Source organism: Triticum urartu, chromosome 5, assembly GCF_003073215.2.
Source record: "Triticum urartu cultivar G1812 chromosome 5, Tu2.1, whole genome shotgun sequence".
Taxonomy (NCBI): Eukaryota; Viridiplantae; Streptophyta; class Magnoliopsida; order Poales; family Poaceae; genus Triticum; species Triticum urartu.
The window spans coordinates 638,932,772-638,951,382 of NC_053026.1; the positions used below are offsets into that span (position 1 = coordinate 638,932,772).

The 18,611-nt window shown below is 46.1% G+C and overlaps 1 long non-coding RNA gene and 1 pseudogene across 2 annotated transcripts; both read right to left on the bottom strand.

The window, feature by feature from the left end:
* Window positions 1–11,581: 11,581 nt before the first annotated feature.
* On the bottom strand, window positions 11,582–13,763 carry LOC125506416 (annotated as a pseudogene).
* A 2,604-nt stretch (window positions 13,764–16,367) lies between these two features.
* Window positions 16,368–18,386, bottom strand: LOC125511482. Of its 2 annotated transcripts, none has more exons than XR_007285013.1 (2): window positions 16,966–18,386; window positions 16,368–16,870 (listed from the first exon to the last, which is right to left on the bottom strand). It is a non-coding gene; the product is annotated as an uncharacterized LOC125511482 (long non-coding RNA). The 2 variants fall into 2 exon arrangements; XR_007285014.1 differs by having other exon boundaries at window positions 16,955–18,386.
* Between the last annotated feature and the right edge of the window lie 225 nt (window positions 18,387–18,611).

Sequence of the window (18,611 nt, forward strand, 5' to 3'; positions counted from 1 at the left end):
CATGAGCATAGCCCGCTGGAATCGGGTTGCAATGGAAGGTTGCCTCGGGGGGATTTGTAAAAGCAAGGGCGTCCGCCACCTTCATGGATATGTTCTTCATTTTGAAGTGTAGCTCGCAGTTAGTGTTCTCCATGATGTCATCCACTGGGTAGCTATCGAGCAATGCGTCGCCCGGGGCGGAACCCACGCTACTTCTCGGCATGGATGGGACGGTGCTATCCATTGGTGGATCATCCGCTAGCTGCTGAGACCCTCTTTGCTGGCTAAGTGAGTCGATCTGCTCCTGCTGCCGCTGGAATTTGATTGCCAAGTCCGTGTGCGCTGATTCTAGGCCTTGAAGGCGTTCATAGTCTAGCTTCCTCTGCTCCTCCTCCATCTTCCTCTTCTTCTCCTCCGCAATCTTCTTTCTCGCACGGGTTCTATAGTCGGCGTTCCAGTCCGAAAACCCCTCATACCACGGAATAGCGCCCATGCCTCGTGTTCTTCCCGGGTGTTCAGGATTTCCTAGGGCACGCGTAAACTCGTCGTTCTCTCTGTTGGGCTCGAACAACCCGGATCGAGCCTCTTCTATTGCAACAAGTAGCTTATCTTCGGCTCCGTCCAGACATGTCTTCTTCGAAACTTTGCCTGTCTTCGGGTCCAACTCCCCCCCATGCGCATAGAACCAAGTCCTGCACCTGGGGGGCCAGCTCAATGTTTCTGGAGTGACACCTGCAACCAGCATCTCTTTCTCAGACTTATCCCACTTAGGCATTCCCACTGCACAGCCACCTGGCCCCAGCTTATGGAACTTATCATTTTTTGCGGCATTGGTCTTGTTTATTCTCGACCGTTCCTTAGATAATTCTAAATCCTTGAATTTCACGAAATCGTCCCAATGAGCACTTTGGTTCTCTAGTGTTCCCTCGAATACTGGAGTCTTCCTTCCTCCGTTGACGTACTTGGCCCATTCACGAATCTTGTGGTTATTGAATGCAACCGCGATCTTCCTAAGAGCAGCGTCCTTGACTTTCTCCACATTTGCATCTGTGAAATGATCTGGTAGGGTGAAATGTTCCATGAGCGTTTCCCAAAGCAAATGTTTTTGTCTATCGTCGACAAAAGTAACTCCTCGACATGGCTTTGCTGGCTCTCTCCATTCTTGAAGGGAGATCGGGAGTTGGTCCTTCACAAGAACTCCGCACTGACGAACAAACTTGTCCGCAATCTTCTTAGGCGCGAATGGTTCGCCATTAGGTCTGATTGCCTCGATATTGTACTTTACGCCCTCCTTCAACTTTTTGTTCGGGCCTCATTTCGTCCTGTTGCCTGAAGATTTGCTCGATCCAGATGGCTGAAAGAAGAAAGATCGATTCGTTAATATATCTTCAAGTCATTTAAAACATGTGATGATCACCAGATGTCTGCTTATATAAATATATATACCTCGCCGGTCTTTGTTGTTTCAAGATCAACATTTTCTTCGTCATGTTCATAGTTCATGACTTCATCAATTCGGTCGTCGCGATCGAATATCATATCACCCTCCCCGGTGTTGTTTAGATATTCGGAGCCGTCATAATCTTCTTCATTCTGATCATCATCTGGCCCGCGAGGATTGCGTATGATATTGAATAGGGCCTCTTCTCCCTCTCTGTCGGTATTGTCCGCCATAGGTTTTGTTTAACTAATCCAAAAGAAATATATTCAAATTACAATGCATGGGTGCAATCAATTAATAAGGAAAAACTGAATCAATCATAGTACATAATAAGCATCATCGAATATAATCTCGAATACGTCGTCTCGAATAATAGATATAATCTCGAATACATCGTCTCGAATAATAGATATAATCTCGAATACATCGTCTCGAATAATAGATATAATCTCGAATACATCGTCGGATCATGCGGCGCGGGCGGTGGACACCCAAAGAGAAGGAACCCTCACATGATTATAGCTGAAGTGAGATCCCTGAAGAACTGCCAGGTATTGGAGAACCTGCCGCCCTCTAACGCAACCATGTAGCGATGGACGTGCTCGTCCTCCTCCCTGACACGACGACGTACCACCTCCGGCGGGGCCGGCTCCCTCCGCACCAAAACTGGCCCACGCGAACGCCACCAAACGAGATCAGGGTCGACGACCGGAGCCGGGTTCCTCATCAAGCGGCGCACCCCTCCAGGCAGCACCTCCCAGTGCCAGCCCGGCGGAGCCCAGTCCCGGACATGGGTCACCCGGACGTCGTCGCGGACGGGTCGACGGCGAGGATGCGGGTCGGGCATCGTCGAGAACAAATACTAGCTATATGCCCGCAAAAGTAACATTTTTTTAATGATTGGATTTTGATAACTAAAATTTCTAACATTTCTATATAACTAACATTCCTATAACATTTCTAACAATGCTATATAACTAACATTTCTAATACTTCTATAACTAAAAAACAGAAAAAAAAATTATAACATTTATATATATATATAACTAACATTTGTATAACATTTCTAATATTTCTGTAACTAAAAAAAGAAAAATTTATAACTTTTTTATAACTATTTCTATAACTAAAAAACAGAAAAATTCCTAACAATTCTAACTTTTCTATAACATTTCTAACAATGCTATATAACTAACTATTTCTATAACTAAAAAAAGAAAAATTTCTAACTTTTTTATAACTATTTCTATAACTAAAAAACAGAAAAATTCCTAACAATTCTAACTTTTCTATAACATTTCTAACAATGCTATATAACTAACTATTTCTATAACTAAAAAAAGAAAAATTTCTAACATTTTTATAACTATTTCTATAACTAAAAAACTAAAAAATGTATGTGTGTGTGTGCTCACCGGCGAGGCGAGAGGCGACGGGGGCGGCGACGGGGACGGCGACGGGCGCGGCGACGACGGGGATGGCGACGACGGGGACAGGGACGGGGCGGCAACGACGGGGACGGGCCGGGGCGGCGACGACGAGGACGGGCCGGGGCGGCGACGATGGGGACGGGGCGGCGATGACGGGGACGGGGACGACGCGCGGGACGGGCCGGGACGGCGCGGCGGTGACGACGGGGACGACGGGGACGGGGACGACGGGGCGGCGACGACGGGGACGGGGCGGCGACGAGGGATATGGAGACGGGGGCGGCGGGCGACGGGGCAGAGGAGAAGAAGCAGATGAGAAACTAAAATTTTTGAAGTGTTTAGTTATGTAGGATGGACCTTTAGTACCGGTTGGAGCCACCAACCGGTACTAAAGGCCTGTTTTGGCCAGGCCAAGCGGCAGGAACCGCACCCCTTTAGTACCGGGTGGTGGCTCCAATCGGTACTAAAGACCACCCCCTTTAGTACCGGTTTGAGCCACCACCCGGTACTAAAGGGGGTGCGCTGGCGCAGGTGCGGTGCGAAATGTTTAGTCCCACCTCGCTAGCCGAGGGGCGTCCGCACTGGTTTATAAGCCCCAGTGCGATAGCTCCCTCGAGCTCCTCTCCAAAGCAGGCCTACTGGGCCTAAATGTTCTGTGCTGCCCTGTGGACCTACTGGGCCTTTGCGGGCCTGCATCCTGGCCCAACAACAGGTTGGGTTTCTAGTCGTATGCAGGCCGCTGTGGCGCAGTAGGTGGGCTTTTTTTTCTTATTTTTTGCTTTATTTATTTTTGTTTTATTTATTTTTAAGTTGTTTTTTTGCTGTATTTAGAGTTTCTTTGTGAATATTTTTGCTTTAGATACAAAAAATTACAAACTTTCTGTTAGTACCGGTAGTTTACAAATTTGAATAGTTTAAATTTTGATTTATTTGAAATTTGTGTGAATCACTAGTTTGTGAATAACTTAACTTTGAGAATAGATTTTTCAGTGATTCTTTTTTATGTTTAATATTAGTGTGTTTTATCATTATATTCAATTTGGTAATGCTTAGGTTATTTAAAAAATGAAATGTCTTTTGTAATGGATGAGTTTTCGTCCAAAACCCTGATACTTCGAAAGAGATTGTCCATTTTGTACACAAAGTGCATTCAGTTTTTGCGGTAACCCTCTCTACTTTTTTGCACATGCTATATGGGTGAAATTATGATACCATGCCAACTTTTAACCTTTTCTGAGTTCATTTGAAATGCTTTTCAATTTCAGGGTCATTTAGCTTAAAAAAATTAGTAAACGCATGAAAGAATTTGTTTGCACATAAAATTTCTTCGCGTTTTAAATGCCAAAACACATAACTACCCTAACTATTACAGAGATTCCCTCCTGGGTGTGAAACACAGAAGAAAGTGATGATAGTGAAGCCGATCACATCCCAGATATTTGGGTGTGAAACTTTTTCTTCGCGTGTGTCCCTTTGCGCTGTAACCATGGAAAATCTTCATCATTTAACGGGATGCTCGGGTCAATATTCACTGTGAATGGAGCAATTTCATCAAATTTTTCGTAATCTTCTGACATGTCTGTCTTGTCATCCACTCCCACGATGTTTCTCTTCCCAGAAAAAACTATGTGCCGCTTTGGCTCATCGTACGATGCATTTGCTTCCTTATTTTTTTTTTTCTTGGCTTGGTAGACATGTCCTTCACATAGAAAACCTGTGCCACATCATTGGCTAGGACGAATGGTTCGTCTGCATACGCAAGATTGTTGAGACCCACTGTTGTCATTCCGTACTGCGGGTCTTCCATTACCCCGCCTCGTGTCATATTGACCCATTTGCACCGAAACAAAGGGACCTTCAAACCACGTCGATAGTCAAGTTCCCATATGTCCTGTATATAATCATAATATGTTTCCTTTTCTGTCTTGGTTTCTGCATCAAAGCGAACACCACTGTTTTGGTTGGTGCTCTTCTTATCTTGGGCGATCGTGTAAAATGTATTACCATTTATCTCGTACCCTTTTAAAGTCATTATATTCGAAGATGGTAACTAGGACAACAAGTATAGGTCATCTTCAATAGAGGTGTCATGCATGGTACGTGTCTGCAATCAGCTGGCGAAACTCTTGGTTTGTTCACGTGTAATCCAGTCATCAGACCGCTCCGGGTGTTTGGAGCGTAGCAAATTTTTGTGTTCATCCATATACGGAGCCACCAAGGCGGAATTCTGTAGAACTGTGTAGTGTGCTTCAGTGAGAGAATGTTCGTCCATACATATTATTTGTTCCCCTCCTAGCGTGCCTTTTCCATCCAGTCTGCCCTTATGCCGCGATTCAGGAACACCAATCAGCTTAAGGTCAGGAATAAAGTCAATACAAAACTCAATGACCTCCTCATTTTCATGGCCCTTGGAGATGCTTCCTTATGGCCTAGCACGGTTATGAACATATTTCTTTAAGACTCCCATGAACCTCTCAAAGGGGAACATATTGTGTAGAAATACAGGACCCAAAACGTTAATCTCTTCGCATAGGTGAACTAGGACATGCGTGATGTTGAAGAAGGATGGTGGGAACACCAACTCGAAACTGACAAGACATTGCACCAAATCATTCTCTAACCTTGGTATGATTTCTGGATCAATTACTTTCTGAGAGATTGCATTGAGAAATGCACATAGCTTCACAATGGCTAATCGAACGTTTTCTGGTAGAAGCCCCCTCAATGCAACCGGAAGCAGTTGCGTCATAATCACGTGGCAGTCATGAGACTTTAGGTTCTGGAATTTTTTTCTCTTCCATGTTTATTATTCCCTTTATATTCGACGAGAAGCCAGACGGTACCTTAATACTAAGCAGGCATTCAAAGAAGATTTCCTTCTCTTCTTTGGTAAGAGCGTAGCTTGCATGACCCTGATGTATGCCGTCTTTTCCGTGCATACATTGCTAGTCCTCCCGTGCCTCAGGTGTATCTTTTGTCTTCCCATACACGCCCAAGAAGCCAAGCAGGGTTACACAAAGATTCTTCGTCACGTGCATCACGTCGATTGCGGAGCGGACCTCTAGGTCTTTCCAATAGGGCAGGTCCTAAAATATAGATTTCTTCTTCCACATGGGTGCGCGTCCGTCAGCGTCATTCGGAACAGGTTGTCCACCAGGACCCTTTCCAAAGACCACATTCAAATCCTTGACCATATCATGTACATCAGCACCAGTACGGTGGCGAGGCTTCGTCCGGTGATCCGCCTCACCTTTGAAATGCTTGCCTTACTTTCTTACGGGATGCCTGCTCGGAAGAAATCGATGATGTCCCAGGTACACATTCTTCTTACAATTAGCCAAATATATACTGTCGGTATTGTCCAAACAGTGCGTGCATGCGCAGTATCCCTTGTTTGTCTGTCCTGAAAGGTTACTGAGAGCAGGCCAATCATTGATGGTCACGAACAGCAACGCCTTTAGATCAAATTCTTCCCCCATGTGCTCATCCCACGCACGTACTCCTATTCCATTCCACACTTGTAAGAGTTCTTCAACTAATGGCCTTAGGTACACATCAATGTCGTTGCCGGGTTGCTTAGGGCCTTGGATGAGCACTGGCATCATAATGAACTTCCGGTTCATGCACAACCAAGGAGGAAGGTTATACAAACATAGAGTCACAGACCATGTGCTATGGTTGCTGCTCTGCTCCCCAAAAGGATTAATGACATCTGCGCTTAGACCAAACCATACGTTCCTTGCGTCATCTGCAAACTCCTTCCCGTACTTTCTTTCGATTTTTCTCCACTGCGACCCGTCAGCGGGTACTCTCAACTTTCCGTCTTTCTTACGGTCTTCTCTGTGCCATCGCATCGCCTTGGCATGCTCTTTGTTTTGGAACAAACGTTTCAACCGTGGTATTATAGGAGCATACCACATCACCTTGGCAGGAATCTTCTTCCTGGGGCGCTCGCCCTCGACATCACCAGGGTCATCGCGGCTGATCTTATAGCGCAATGCACCGCATACCGGGAAAGCGTTCAAATCCTCGTACTCACCGCGGTAGAGGATGCAATCATTAGGGCATGCATGTATCTTATGCACCTCTAACCCTAGAGGGCAGACAGCCTTCTTTGCTTGGTACGTACTCTCGGACAATTCGTTGTCCTTTGGAAGCATATCCTTTATCATTACCAGCAACTTTCCAAATCCCTTGTCAGATACACCATTCTCTGTCTTCCATTACAGCAATTCCAGTGTGGTGCCCAGCTTTTTCTTGTCACCTACGCAATTCGGGTACAACAATTTTTTGTGATCCTCTAACATGCGCTGCAACTTCTTATTCTCCAAATCACTTGCGCAGTTTCTTTTTGCATCGGCAATGGCCCGACCTAGATCATCAACGGGCTCATCCGATGCCTCTTCTTCAGCTTCTTCCCGCATTGCCGGCTCAGCTTCTTCCCGCATTACCGGCTCAGCTTCTTCCCTTATTGTTGTATCATCGTATTCAGGGAACCCATGGCCAAGATAGCTGTCGTCGTCCTCTTCTTCTTCATTGTCTTCCATCATAACCCCTCTTTCTCCATGCTTGGTCCAAACATTATAGTGGGGCATGAAACCGGACTCAAACAGGTGGACGTGAATGGTTCTTGACGTAGAGTAATTGCGACCATTCTTACAGCCAGCACATGGACAATGCATAAAACCATCCGCTCGCTTGTTTGCCTCAGCCGCAAGCAGAAAAGTACGCACGCCATTAATGAACTCGGGAGAGCATTGATCATCGTACATCCATTGTCGGCTCATCTTCAATACACAGCACCGAAAACATCAAATTAATACAATACATAAAGTTCATACATAAAGTTCATACATAAAGAGCATACAACACTTCAATGCAACAAACAAATAACTCTCTAGCTAAAAAATTTAAATGCAACAACAAATGCGATCAAGATCGCAACTAAGGTAACAATTGATCCAACAACATAATGATACCAAGCCTTACTATGAATGGCATATTTTCTAATCTTTCTAATCTTCAAGCGCATTTTCTCCATCTTAATCTTGTGATCATCGACGACATCGGCAACATGCAACTCCAATTCCATCTTCTCCCCCTCAATTCTTTTCAATTTTTTCTTCAAATCCTCGTTTTCTCTTTCAACTAAATTTAACCTTTCGACAATAGGGTCGGTTGGAATTTCGGGTTCAACTACCTCCTACATACAAATATCTATGTCAACTTGATGGGCATAATTTGTCATAAACACGAAATGCAATGAATAGTTTTAAAAGAGAATATACCACATCCGAATCATAACCCGGACGAGGGCCGACGGGGACGGATATCAAAACCATGGCACTACGCATAACAAACAACGTATGGGTAAGATAATTATACGAGTAACTATATATCCAAATCACACAAACATCATTTTTTTTATATAAAACTTCATGAACAAGAGGCTCACCACAAGGTGGTGCCGGCAACGGGACGTTGCGAGTGATCGACGGTGGTTACGACGGAGATTTAGAAGGTACTAAGTAAACCACACCTACATATGCAAAACTAAGTGTTATTTTTGACCTCAAATTGCATATAAATCAAATACTAGCACATATATATAATTCCTCCCAAATTACTAAACTCAAAAATCAATCACTATATAAAGCATTGCACGAGCTAATCTAGCAATGAGAGATGAAAGGAAAGAGTTGCTAACCTTTGTGATCATTTGAATGGATGGGGGCCTTCAAATCTTGGGCAAAATGTGTGATGAGCTTAAGAGGAAGAGGGAAAAGAATAGAGAGGAGAGGGGAAAGGGGAAGAACAGAGCGAGCTCGGGTGGACAAAGGGTCTATGTAGGACGACCTTTAGTACCGGTTCGTGATACGACCCGGTACTAAAGGTGCTGGAGGGACCCCGGACTCACAACATCCTGCCACCACTCACTTTAGTACCGGTTCGTGGCATGAACCGGTGCTAAAGGTTCGCCACGAACCGGTACTAATGAGAGCGGCCCGGCTAGCCGTTAAAACCGGCACTAATGTACACATTAGTGCCGGCTCAAATTCAAACCGGCACTAATGTGCTTCACGTTTGACCCTTTTTCTACTAGTGCTCTATTACGGTCGACAATGTGGATGAGTGGAAATGAGAGAAATGTGATGCGGGCTAGGGTTGGGTTCGCCGGACACCATTTAAAAGCCAGACTAGGCTCCTCAGGCGAATCATCGGCTGTCCAACCATGAATGCTATAGGCGGAGTGGCCAAGCTTCAATGTGGGAGGCGAATGGGGTCAAAAACCGTGGCGTTTGCTCAGTCTGCGATGGGATCCGATTGTAGCATGCAGGTCATGACATGGAAACATCTTACCTATATTGTGACATAGTGCATCTTCTGTTTCACCATTTGAAAGATATTTTTGCTCTTTTATCATTTAAAACATTGCATATGCATGCCACACGCTAATACAGAAGTGGTTTGAGTTAGTAAGCAAGCTGAAATGGTTTTCTACAAAGCTGTCAATATATATCTCTCTCTCCAAACTCGAAATACATAGAGAGTTGAGTTCCTTTTCTGTTATTTGGAGAGTTCTAGAGTAAGGAGAAAATTGTGGTTGTTCGATTTACAAGTCCACCTAAATTTGGATGTTAAAGTTGAAGAATTGGAATCTCTCTTGTCGACTTCTACTCCTCAATTCGTACCTTTGTACTTGATTATAGTGGAAGTTTGCTCGTCACCATCTGTGGATTTGCCTCGCAAAGGATTTCTACGCTAAACATATATACATGCTTTTGTTGCAGTTTTATCATCAATGATTCTTCCTTGTGTCTTTTGACGTTCCTTGTTTGCCGATACTATGACGTAGTAATAATGTTGTGTTAGGAGGTTTTTTCTCGAATACGCCTAGATGGCATATCATTGCATTGATAGGGGAAAAAGTTAGAAAGTACAGGGGGTCACCACAGAGGCGTACACAAGATTGGCGACGCTGTGGTGACGAGAGGAGCAGAAAACAGAGGGTTGCTCAGCCCCCAAAATTCACATTCAGGTTACAGTTAGTCCTGAGTTCTTGTGAAGAGAAGAGAGACGAAGAAGAGCAGTAGGGCACATGATGATCATCCTCACGGCGCCTTGTCCTTGTGGTGCTTGCACTCCATGCAGTGACCCACTCGACAAACATAGATATCTGTGCTGATACAGTGCTGAATCAATGCAAGCAGAGCCCCATCTTTTCCGAACTGAAGCAAGCAATGCACCTACATCGGGCCTGTGCCATTTGCCAATCTCATCGCCTTCTCCTTTTTCTGAGACGAATTTACCAAGTACCAACCCATCTTGGCCATGCAGTTACAAGAAGATGAGGGTTCCCAAATCGGCACTGGCTACCGGCCGGCCTCGTGCTCATCTCTGCAGTCAGTGCGCGTACGTGTCAAGCTGCGATGGGCTGGCCCGTGGCATGCACAGCACACCACCACAGGAGGAGGAGGAGGAGGGGGAGCTTCGTTCCGCCCATGGAGTTAGTTGGGCTCTACAGTCAAAGTTCCTTTGTAGCTCAGGCTACATGAAACTTCTTATCCTCAACCCTCCACCCTTACTTTGAGATCCGTACTCTTCAACTAACTAACAACAAGAAGATTTCTTTTTTTTGTTTCTCGAAAATTGAGCTCATCTCGCTGTTGAATTCATCATCGTCCAACCCCTCCATTCCGCAAGCGATTCGGTGCCGGCTTCTGGTGCAAGGTTGCCTGCCAGTGCGCGCGTTGCCTTCTCGTGCAGGTTAGTAGCAGTTCCTGCGTGGTTTCGCCGCACCAACGTCACATCTCCAAGAATCATTTTACTACTAGTGTACTTTGTTTCGTTTCTGCTTGATTTACAAGGATTATTTCTTCTTTTGACCACCTTTTTACTGATATATGATTTCATATGACATGGTGTTCTTCTACTATGAACTTGTGACGACGAACAGAGATGAAGACAGGACGCGCCATCACCATCTTCAGCCTCGCTGCCCTTTTGCTGCTGCTGCCCCCCTCCGGTATGGAACGTAACCCCACCCACTTGATCGCCAACCCACGGCCAACTGCGGCCTACCCACAATAGTACGTAGCTCACACACGAAACCATCTGAATTTCAGGCATGGCTACTCCGACGGCGGCAGAGGTCGATGTTCAGCACTACGCCGACGGGCTCGGAATGTGGGTCTGCACGGTGTACGCCCGCCCGGGACCAATCGACAAGCCCAGCTGCGATTGGATGTGCAGGCTGTCCAACAACTCGACGACCAGCGGCGGCCTGCAAGTGCGGCTCGGCGACGACTACGATTGTTGCGACAGAGGCTGCCGCTGCTCCTTCTGCGTCTCTGTCTACACAATTGGTGCCGGACATGCCGCCGCCGCCGCCGCTGCTGTGTGGCCGATTGCGCTGTCCAGCCTCCTTGTGCTGGTGGTGATGCTGGTCTAGTTCAGAGTTACCCCCCGTAGCAGTGCACTGTGAGTGAGGTTCAGAGATTTCTTCAGGATGAGAGTCAATTAGACATAATAAAGTTGATGAGAGTCAATGAATGTAGACTTGTGGAGTGCCATTCCTACTCTACCACTTGATGAAATTTCAGTTGTCATCCAGAGCAGGGAATGTGAATGGATGGTATTGTTAATCCCAAGCCAAGCAGAATTAGGCAAGCACTCTGTCCCATGTTTCTGAACTGCAATGCTTGCACAGTACTCAGTTTTTGGTTTTGCCTCATCTTCCACACAGTGATGCCTGCAAAGTGGCCTGACTTGCGAGCGCAGAAATCCCAATGAAATTCCTTCCTCTCATCAACTCTTTGACGAAGATAGCATCGGACAGCACCACTGCAGATGCCTCTGCCTCCATGTACGACTTGATTGAACCTATATATGACAGTGCCCATAGCATCAGAGTGAATAAGTTGCGTGATTACTCTGTTTCTTTTAAAGAGTCTCAATGTTATGAAACAAACACTTGGAGGTTGCTACTTAGACACAAACAGAGCATAGGGACCATATTCGAAAAAAAATGGTCAAGGAATTAGGGACGATGGATGCTACACAAGGGCACTTACCTATGGTAATTCCTTGCGAAGCAACCATTGGTATAAGAGGAAATGGTTTCTTTAGAGCAGACATGTACATCTCTCCACCCATCACTGAAACTGGGTAAACCTAATTAAAGTAGACCACACAAACAACCTAAGTGTCAGATGCCCATAAGCAGAACACAAAACTAACACATTATTCATCACAATATAAAGAGACACATTTTGCTAGTTAGTATGCAACCAGAATGGTCATAGAAAAGTACACTGTTTAACAATGTCTGACAGAAGTAATCATTTAAATATATTGTAAATGCTCTGATCTGCCTCTACTACTACTACTACTACGATAACTACAAGAGGAGGGGTATAAGTCCTGAAACCTTAACGACTTTAGCACCAGCATTGCAAGCAGATATAACCTGCAAACACCAAATATAGCAAACATGTGGGAATAAAAATTAGGTCATGCTACTCTGAATTGCAGAAATGAATTTTCATGCAAGTTCGTATCGTATGTGGCATGTGGCACATACCTCAGTTGGTGTCAGCAATCCTGGAATATATAGAACTTCACTTCCGTCAAGATCATGAAGTATTTCTTTAAACAATAAGATTGAAAGAATTAATTAACATTTATATGCTGTATAGGATACAAACAGTACAATCACTAAATCAAATTTCTATTAGATATGTTGAAGTAATTGGAAGAGAAGTGATCGAATTTGCAAATCAAATTATTGACACCCTAAAGCCTAAAATGCAAGCTTATAAGGATCTCTGATATCAAATATGTTACATTGACAAAGTGTATAGGGAATGTCCCTAGTGACCACAGACTATAGAAAGATGTTCATTTCTAGTACAATAAACATCGTTGCAAATGCAATAGTACTGACTCTTACCATGATTGTGCCAGGGTTCTTGGGTAAATTTAGAGCTTGCAGAGGAACCTCAGCCAGGCCCGCTCATGAGAAACTGTGCACCAGCTCTAATGGCTTTCCTTGCATCGTCAGCATTTAGGACTGTACCAACCTAAGTACAGAGTGCAGAAAGATCAGAACGTATCATACTATCATTAGCAACTTAATACTGTTGCTTATAGTTAGCATAACTGGGTTGTGAGGGGCAGCTTTGATGGAGTAGTAAATTGTGAGCATTACACTGTTACTTAAAAAAACAGTGGCGCATTGCCGCACTGACACGATAAGTTTGAAAGTTCAGATGTAAAGGCTGTAAAACTATGGTTATCACGTTTTTAAGATTATGTTGAAAGTGACCAGGCTTGATGCTATAAAGCAGTTAGCTGTTAGCTGACAAGCCATATATGTAATAGGCAATGATGCAAAAGTCTATGACGTAATGCCAGAGACTCAACCCAAATGTCAAAGAAGGGTGCACCGGCAAAACCAACAAAACCAACGAGTGCACCGGCAACTACACACCACGGAGACGCCCCCACGAACGGCCGCGTGGGCTGCCTGCATCGCCGACCCGCGGCTGCAAGGGAGAGCCAAGAACAAAAGGGTCAGCCAATCCTTGGCCTCTGCTCCGGTGAGGCCAAGTGCCGAATAGGTGGCGAGCAGCACGAACCGGGTGAAGCCGACCTTTTTCCTTGCTCTTGCGCGCGGAGGCAGGCGATGACGCGTGAGCATAGTATGGCGGCGAGTGCTTTCGGTGGCTGCGACGGATCTCGCCAGTGAGGCTGGGAGCCAAGAAGAGGCAGTTGTGCTGTGGCGACGAGCATCTTGGTTCTTTTTTTCCAACTGGGCTCACACCCCTTTCCATTAATTTTGCAATTAACGAAAATACATCAGTCTGTTTCAAGTCTTATTCAACCACTTACTCAAGGGAGATAGACCCCAATAAAACCAACTGCAAGCAAAAGGAGACGAGTTGGCCCCACCGCAGGACGACCCTGAAACGGATCATCTGCTATGGGGCAAAAACCTGACGACACTTACAAGCCATTGCCCAACCTAAAAGTTCAAAGGATGAAACTAGTGGCATACAGATGCCAAGCAAAATGCTACTCGAGAGCCTCAAACTAGTCCAGCGAGCATCAAACCCCAGTGAAAACAGGAAACTAAAACTAGCAATGACCACCCTAGCTAGCCGATATGAATCCCGTCCCTATCTTCCAGGAGAAGTCTGCCACGAGGGTAAGATCTGTCCGTCAGAGCAGCAACCGCGTGAGCCAACCTCTTCAACCCAGTCTGGAACTTCACCTTGTCCTCCTCTTTAAGCAACCCTGCCCAATACAACATAAACGAGCAAGTAGTGAAAACAACCTCCAGTGGAGTACGAGCAACATATTTGTCAAAAGTAACTTTATTGCGGAGGCACCAAATCCCCCAACAGATGGCAGCAATCACTAGTGCAGAACCGAGCTATAGCACCGGTTCGTAAGGCCCTTTAGTACCGGCTCTGTAACCGGCACTAAAGGGAGTACCGGTTCTGCACGAACCGCCGCTAAAGGGCCACCACGTGGCATGAGCCAGCGCCGAGGACGGGGAGCCCTTTAGTACCGGTTGGTAACACCAACCGGTACTAAAAGGTTTGGGGGGTTTGGGGTTCATGCTTTTTTCCTTTAATTTTGTGTTTTCCATTTAATTCTTTTTTGTTTACTGGTATTTTACGATACTACATATTGTATACGTTATGCATATATATATATATAGTATTACAACCTATATTTTTGTTTTTTTATACCAAATTTTACATATTGAATCAATATATATGTAACTATTTATATTCTAAACGTAATTTATTTGGGAAGCGATCGTAAGATTACCTCGGATGAAGAATAACTTATTCTGCACCCTGGGTGATATATATATCAGAATAGTTATTCTGATAACACTTCCACACTGCATGCTCAACGCGAGGGCACTGCACTTTTTCTTTAGCAAGAGCACTGCATTACAGAGACTAGTGAACTTCGCGTTGGGAAAAATTGCGCGTAGTGTTTTTTCGGTACTGTTTTTGCTCTAATTTTTTAACCGTTCATCGGAACGAGGCGTGTAATATACCGTTGGAAAGCTACGGATTAGGCGCAACTTCGCCATGTTGAACATTTTTCGAGATTCCCCGCGGTTTAAGAGCAGTTTCAAAAACGATGCGGCCCACAAAGAGTGGCAGCGAGCGTTATTTCGCGTTTTTTTCTAAACCGCTCGTCGGAATGAGGCAAATGATACACCGTTGGATATATATCGTCGAAGCGCATCTTTTTCATAACTATTGTTTTCTCTAATTCGTTATGGTTTAAGAGCAGTTTCAAATTTACTAAATCGCGGAATTCTGTTTTTAATTTTTTTTAAAATTTTCGGTACTGTTTTCGCTCCAGTTTTTCAACCGTTTGTCGAAACGAGGCGTGTAATATACCGTTGAAAAACTATGGACGAGGCACAACTTTCATATGTTGAAATGTTTTTGAGATTCCTCATGATTTTAAGTTAATTTTAAAAATCGTACGATGGATGACGAGTGACAACGGCCGTTTTTCGCGAAATTTTTACAAATTGATTGTCGAAATGATTCAAATAATATGCCGCTGGAAAGATATCGATGAGACGCAACTTCTTCATGTAGAACACTCTCTCTAATTCCTTACGGTTTAAGAGCAATTTTAAATTTACCGAAATGTGGACACTCTGTTTTTCGCGACACCCAAATTGACGTGGGTACTTCATCCGACTGAAAACCGCACTGCATCGAACGGGTAAGAGAACTTCATGGTATCTATTATTCAAACGTAATTTTTTCAAGGACGAGAAAGTAGAGTGCACTTCACATCGGGTGTAAATGAACCACAACACTATCAATAAGTGAACCACATTACTTTTCTTCGCTTCCGTAACAATTTTTTTTCACTTACGAGATGAACAACATCATACGGCCGACCGCACTGCTTCATACTGAAAACCGCACTGCATTGGACGTGCAAGCGTCTTGCATAACTTATTTTGTCGGACATAATTTTTCCAAGACGAGGAAGTGGACCGTGCTTCACGCCTGGGCATAAGTGAACCGTAGAGCCCGGGCATAAGTGAACCGCAACACTACCGAAAATGAACCTCGACACTACGAAAAGTAAACCGCATGAGATTTTTATTGCTTTTTCCATACTTATTATTTTTCATGCGCATATACTGGGAAAGTGGACCGCATGGACTGGCCGAGTGAACTGCATCTAATAAGAAATGAGCTTCTTTTCAGATAACTACTTGAGCAATGAGCCACATTTTTTTTCTTATTTTACGGGGTGTACCACATAGTTGCGGCAAACGAACTACATTTATTAATTAGCTTGGAATCAAAATGAACCTCATGAAAGTTTTTTCTCTTTTTACAAACAAAAAATACAAACATTTATGGACTTCATGGTCAATGTTAGTTTTGCACGTGACAAGATAGTGCACTTCCGGAAAGAAAAAGACAGGGGGCCGATGAACAAGTGAACGACACACATTTAAAAAATGAACAGATTTTAATATTTTTGCAGCCAACATTTTTTGTATATGCATATTTTATGCACAAAGTTTTCACGACCGAACTGCTCTATGACCCCTGCACGCACTGCATGAGACAACAAATGATGCAAAAGGCTGCACATACAGGAACCGACTAACTGCAGAAACTCTTTTCCTAAAGGGATACAGTAATGCAAGTTTGCAACGCTCTCACTACTGAATCGCGCTACAGGTAACCAGCAACTGCACACGACACACCATAATTCAGATCCACCATGGGAGCTTCTCGTGGGAGGCCCCACCTCAGCTGATGCGGACGACCTTGAGTAACTGCACACCAGAAAATCAGTGAGCTGCACCTGAAGTGCACTGCACCGCACTGAAAAAGGCACATCAAATTCTGAAATAATGTACTACAACACGCCATGGATAGCACGTCCATTCCCCCTCCGGCCACACCCATGCAGTGCAGACCCCATGCTGGCGTTGTTGTCCTCTCGTCTAGAAAACATGAACAAACGTGGGAGATCGAAGTTGGCTCTTTTAAGCAAGGAAGTGAAACGCGAGCAGGGGCGGCAAGTGGACCTCTAACTGACCATGAGTGAACCGCAGCGTGACCAACAGGTCCGCGTCATCGCCGAAGTAGTGAAAGGCGGGGGACGGCCTCGACGGTGCGAGGTAGAGGCACCTGCAGGGACGGTCGCCTTGGCTGACTCGGCGGCGGGAACTCCATCAGGCGAAACATGCCAACTGCACGGATTGGCGAAGAGAGCTGCAAGTGATACGGAACTCGCCGGATCCCACATGAACGCGGAAAGCGCTGCCCAGCTCGATGGAATGGGAGGGGGAGGGGGCAGGAGCACGGACGGGATGACACCGGAGCTTGTCGCGAGGAAGCAGGGCTCGCTGGGGAGGTGCGCAACCACTGGATCCATGCAGAAGAGGACGAATGGGGAGGTGAGGGAGCTGTGGGTCGACACTGCATGCCACCGACGAAGCTAACTGCAAGATGAAAAGGGGTCCAGACAACAAATGGGATCTCTGGAAAATAAAATAGCAGAAACAATATGCAAACAACCGCTGTCGAAACTGCACGCCGGTGGGCCGTGAGCTGCCCCCGTTGAAGATGTGGGCTGCAGCAAACTCCGGCCGAGTGGAGCCATGGCAGTCGGCATCTCCATAGGAGCCATGTTGGCCGCGCTAGCCGGAGCTTCCCCGCAAGCTGGAGGTCGCCAACGTCCAAGCGGAAGCGCCTCCCTCTCCCCATATTTTTGGTTGCTTGTGCTGGGGGCGGCCCTCCCAGGACCTCTTGGCCGCACAAACAAAATTGTGTGTCGGCGGACTGCATAGATGAACGAGACGACCTGCGTCGGGGAGCAAGTGCATCAGTGCAGAGGCGAACTGCACGCGCGACCATGACATACTGCACTTTGAGAAGGGGGCGCCAGCGACCTCACGCGTCGAAGCTCTTCTCCCTACCTCTTTGGGGCCTGTTCACGGGGGTGAGCTCCGGCACATCGTGGTCGCGTGCTAGGCCCCGACTGTCAGCTCGTCTTCCACGGCAACCGGAGAAGACGAGGGGGGGCTGTGGCTGAGCGGGGGAGAGGAGCAGAGGCGGGATCAGGGACTTTGGGCCGTGGTCGGAGAGGAAGAAGCCCGGGCTGGATGCAGCGGGATGGGAGGGAGGAGGTAGAGGAACGAGGAGGAGAGAGCCACCGGCGACCCCCGAGCTCACCGGCCCCGCTAGGCGCATCCGTCGTCGGGAAGACGCGGGAGGACGGCGATGGGGCAGATCCAGCACCCCTCGACCCGGTGGTTGGCAGGAACGGCGACGCGCGGATCCGACGCCGGCGACGCGTCGGAGGGGTGGGTTGGTTGGGCGACGCGGGGGTGGGAGGTGGTGGCGCGCCGGGGTGGTGGGGATGGTGGGGGCCGCGGGAATTGGGGGCAGTGCGGCGCTGGAGGGATGGTTGGTGGGGCGCCGGGTGGTGGTGGTGGGGAAGAAGGTGGGCAAGAGGGGCGGTGGGTCTGCGCTCAGTTCGTTTTGTTGGAGAGGTGTTATCAAAATAAGGCAATAGTGTTATTAGAATAAGGTTTTAAAAGGTGTTATTAGAATAGACCCAAATGATTTTAGAGAAGAGATTTAGCCAGTCAGCAACATTTGTTGCCTTCACTCTGATGGAATATGGTGGTGTTCCTCGGTACTTCACTCTAGCATCTCTTTTGAAAAAAGCTCTCCATG